This window comes from Schistocerca serialis, chromosome 3 (genome assembly GCF_023864345.2).
Source record: "Schistocerca serialis cubense isolate TAMUIC-IGC-003099 chromosome 3, iqSchSeri2.2, whole genome shotgun sequence".
NCBI lineage: Eukaryota > Metazoa > Arthropoda > Insecta > Orthoptera > Acrididae > Schistocerca > Schistocerca serialis.
In genome coordinates this window covers 915745153-915749887 of record NC_064640.1, presented here as the reverse complement: position 1 = coordinate 915749887, position 4735 = coordinate 915745153, and the positions used below count along the sequence as shown (strand labels likewise).

General features: G+C 44.6%; 1 pseudogene; it reads left to right on the top strand.

Moving 5' to 3' along the window:
• The first annotated feature begins 3124 nt into the window (after positions 1-3124).
• On the top strand, positions 3125-3242 carry LOC126472329 (5S ribosomal RNA; annotated as a pseudogene).
• Positions 3243-4735: the final 1493 nt, after the last annotated feature.

Below are 4735 nucleotides of genomic sequence, written 5' to 3'. Positions count from 1 at the left end.
ATAGGGACGTGCTCCGATGAAACAAAAATTGCGCACTATACCCACGAGTTACTGATTGGATCCAATTCGACCTCTTCACGGGTTCCGTATCCCTCACTTTGTCTGAATAGAGGAAAGCGCCTTGTAGATACACTTTTCATAAATGTGGGTTCAACGGTATATGGATAATGCAGGCCGGCCGGAGTGGCCGAGCGGTTCTAGGCGCTACAGTCTGGAACCGCGCGACCGCTACGGTCGCAGGTTCGAATCCTGCCTCGGGCATGGATGTGTGTGATGTCCTTAGGTTAGTCAGGTTTAAGTGGTTCTAGGTTCTAGGGGAGTGATGACCTCTGCAGTTAAGTCCCATAGTGCTCAGAGCCATTTGAACCATTTGATAATTGCAGGTTAAGTTTCTCACAAAATGTCAGCATGCCACAACGACATTACCATGTCACTTTAATTAAATTACTCCTAACAAACATCATCTAGAATTCTAGATTCTGCGATATACTGAAAATTTTACCGAAGTTCTGACACTCTGTTGTTTCGCAGTACAAAACCTCACTTACTGTTATTATACACATCAATGCGACCACCGTCTATGCTCGACGTCAACGTGCAACAACCACTCACACACGGCAGGTGGCAGCACTAGCAGTGGAGGGCATACAAAGCGTGTCGAGTAGAGGCAGGAAAACAGTGAGTCGTTGTCGTAAATCGCAAACGGAGCAATTTATCTGATGTCCAAAGGGTATCATCGTTGGCTTTCAGGCCAAGGGTGAAAGCATGTCCGAAATGACTGCATCTGTAAACTGTTCACGTGCCGCCATGATTATAGGACACCGTGCTTGGAATAATGGCGCTATTCAAAATCGGCACCCAGGTAATTGTGGTGCTCCACGGGCCACAGATAACAGGGGTGAACGGTGGCTGCGATGTGTACAGGGGAATAGACATGTAACTGTTGGGCAACTGACCACCCAGATGAACCAAGAAGCCCCTCTCGACGACCGTTCAGCGGATGTTGCTGCGTAAGGACCTCCGCTGCAGGCGCTTAGTTCATGCACACCTTTCTGACTGCTGTTCATTGGCGACGAAGTCTGTAATTTGCACGCCAGTACCGGAACCAAACGTCCACTGAGTGGTGACAGGGGAACTTGTTAGATAACTTACGTTTTATGCCGTGGTGGCCGTTGGTGTTTACGGCGTGAAACGTCTGGAAGCAAACACCCTGCAACAATTATGGTCTCGGGAATGTTTTCGTTTCGTTGCATTCCCTGGGTGATCTCGTCATCCTGGAAGGCACAATGGATAACACAAGGCAGAGGAGATTAGGTTTTAACGTTTCGTCGACAACGCGGTCATTAGAGACGGAACACAAGCTCGGTATAGGGAAGGATGAAGAAGAAAAACGAGGTCTTAACCCGTTACTGGCCAAAACTCTATCGGATCATTTTTTGCAAACTTTTATACATAAATACTTTACATTGAGTGATTAATTGAATAAAAAGTTGTTTTGAAAATTTTCAGTTTATTAGAACAAAAACTATAGACCGTCCCATTTTTGGGACATTGGCCAAATGCTCTATACAAATTCACAACCTTATTCTCCATGCATAAGAAACAACACAAACAATAAATAAAGAATGTTTTAATATTATTGAATGTCTATTCAGTATGACACTTGTCGTGTACACCAACATTGCACCTATCACAAATTTTTGTTGTTTTTTCTTGCAGTAAGCACATTTTTTCTGTGTTTTACTTGACACATTGAAATGATTTCCAGGATCTAGTCGTACATCTGTGCTCACCCGTTCTCCCATCAATTTGCTTCCTTGTGGTCCTCTGCGTTTTGGTACTGATCCTGTTTTCTTTGATAGGTAAAACATCACTATTCTCCGTCGGACATCCAAAAGTGAGAGCTTCTCATTAGAGTTAGCAATTTGGTACGCACGCTATGTGTTTACTATGCAGATATCTATCATCTGTGTGAATAATGGCCACCACCATTTCTTTGACCTTATCCTCGTCCTATAAAGTGATATCCGCTTGTCCAATAGCTCTGCGCCACCCATATGGGTACATCAACAATAAATGATAGTGTAACATGCCATTGTCCCATTATTGGGACGCATAAAATATATCGATATTGCACTTACTTGAAAAAATCAGAAGTATACGTAATCTTACACGGACATCCATATGTTCATAAAAACACGCCCAGACAACTAAATCACAGCTCAATGTCGTCGAGGAACTACCAGCAGACATACAGTGCTGCCAAGTGCGAGAACAAAAAATCGGCAAGTTTATAATTTTCCTGACATGAAGTACTTGGAAAAAAGTTATTTATTTTACATTTACAAGCATTATAGCAGTTAGTTGAACATCTAGGTGCAACAATAAAGGCTAAAACCTCCATTGCTTACGTAGTAAAATATACGCATCCGAAAAAAGGGACAATGGCCAGTAATGGGTTAAGCGGTTTAAGGGAATCACGGAAAACCTAAACCACGATGGTCAGACGCAGGTTTGAACCGTCGTCCTCTCGGATGCGGGTCCAGTGTGCTAACCACTGCGTTTCCCCGCTCGGTTCAACACAGGTCTGCATCAATCCTTGCGGAGCATGTCCACTCTTATTTGCAGTTTGCTTTTCCTCTGCAAGATGGCATCTACCAGCACGACAATGCAAAGTCTCACACAGGTCGCAGTGTACGTGGTTCGAAGGGCACCAGGATGAGTTTACCGCACTCTCCCTCCCCCCCCCCCCCCCCTCCGAATTTAAACCTTGTCGAATATCGAGAGTATGTGGAATTATTTCGATCGGACTGTTCACGCCATGACTCCTCCACCGTGAAACCTAGAGCAGCTGCCCTGTCGGTACCCCTAGAGCCTCATTGACTCTGTTCCTGAATGCACTGCAAAAGGTGGTTATTCAGGGTTTTGACTGGTGGTTATATTAATGTCACTGGACATGACCTCACTGAACTGTAGACGCAGACTTCTACAATTAGTCTGTCTTATATCTTCGTCCACACTCGGCCGGTTTTGGGGACTAGACTGTTATCAAGTTATCTAACAAATTTATTATAGAAGTCCTTGATAAAGTCATCAATTAACAGCTAGGACATTCATAGGTATGGGCAACGGCCTTGCCCCAGTGGATACACTGGTTCCCGTGAGATCACCGAAGTTAAGCGCTGTCGGGCGTGGCCGGCACTTGGATGGGTGACCATCTAGGCCGCCATGCGCTGTGGCCATTTTTCGGGATGCACTCAGCCTCGTGATGCCAATTGAGGAGCTACTCGACCGCATAGTAGCGGCTCCGGTCAAATAAAACCGTCATAACGACCGGGAGAGCGGTGTGCTGACCACACAACCCTCCAATCTGCATCCTCAATGAGGATGACACGGGGGTCGGATGGTCCCGATGGGCCACTTGTGGCCTGAAGACGGAGTGCTTAGTGCTTACATTCATAGGTATACAAGGAAGTTCCCTTTAGAGTCTTTCCCAATTAATAACGAAACTTTGCTACAAACTAGGATGGTTTTGGTCCCGAATTTCTTGTGCCTGCACGTACTATATACAGCAGTTGGTGCAAATTTTTCACAGTGGAGCAGGAACAGCATTCGGGTAGGCTGTTAATATTGGCAATCAGAAAGTGCCGTAGTCCTTAACTAAACGCACTGCCCTACTCGTGCTTGCGCGGTCGTGAAGCTCTTTCTTCAGTGAAAGAACGAAAGAAATCGATTTGGAACATAATGCCGCGTAACCAGATATGTAAAAGTATACCGAAGGGATGTTTTTCATTTTCGTTTTAGAGATCTGCAATAGAAGATGATTTCAACCCTCTTACCCAAAGAGACCCTGATTTCGACAAGATGTGTGTCATGGAAGACGGAGCTCGACCCCATCGAAGCAGTAGAGTGTTTGATGTTCTGAAGGAGAACTCTGGGGACCGCATTCTGGCTCTGGGGTACCCAGAGGACACTGGCAAGGGCCCCGATTGGCCGCCGTATTCTCCGGAACTGAACACATGCGACTCCTTTTTGTGAGGCTATTTTAAAGACAAGGTGTACAGCAATAACCCCAAAACCATTGCTAAGCTGAAAAGAGCCATTCAAGAGGTCATCGACAGCATCGATGTTCCCACACCTCAGCGAGTCATGCAGAATTTCGCTATTCGACTGCGACACATCATCGCCGATGTTGGCAGGCATATCGAACAGGTATAACTTAAATCCGAATATCTGTAGTGACGTTTACATGTTGAATTAAGTGTGTGCACGCAGTAGTTTGTAACTAATTTCCGTTTTTTCCATGTACTTCAGTAACTGTCACCCTGTATCTACTGCGGCCTAAACCCATTTGAACCAATTGACTGAAGTTAAGCATTGACCACCGTACATTCCTTCATGCCTCAGGATGTGTTCTATAAAACCGTCTCTTCTTTGAATGAAATGGATTTGCATTATCTCCAGTTCGATTCAGTACCTCTACATTAGTTATCCGATCTACATATCTAATTCTCAATTTTCTTTTGTAGCATTAATTTCAAAAACTTTTATTGTTGCCTCGTCTGGACTGCCTGTGATCCACGTTTCTTTTGAGTGCAGGCCTACACTCCAAACACATATCTTCACAAAAGCCTCCCTAAAATTTAAATTTACACTCGATGATAATTTCCATATAACTGCTTTACTTTTGTTGATATTCATCCTATAACTTCTTTTACCTCCACCGTGAACAACG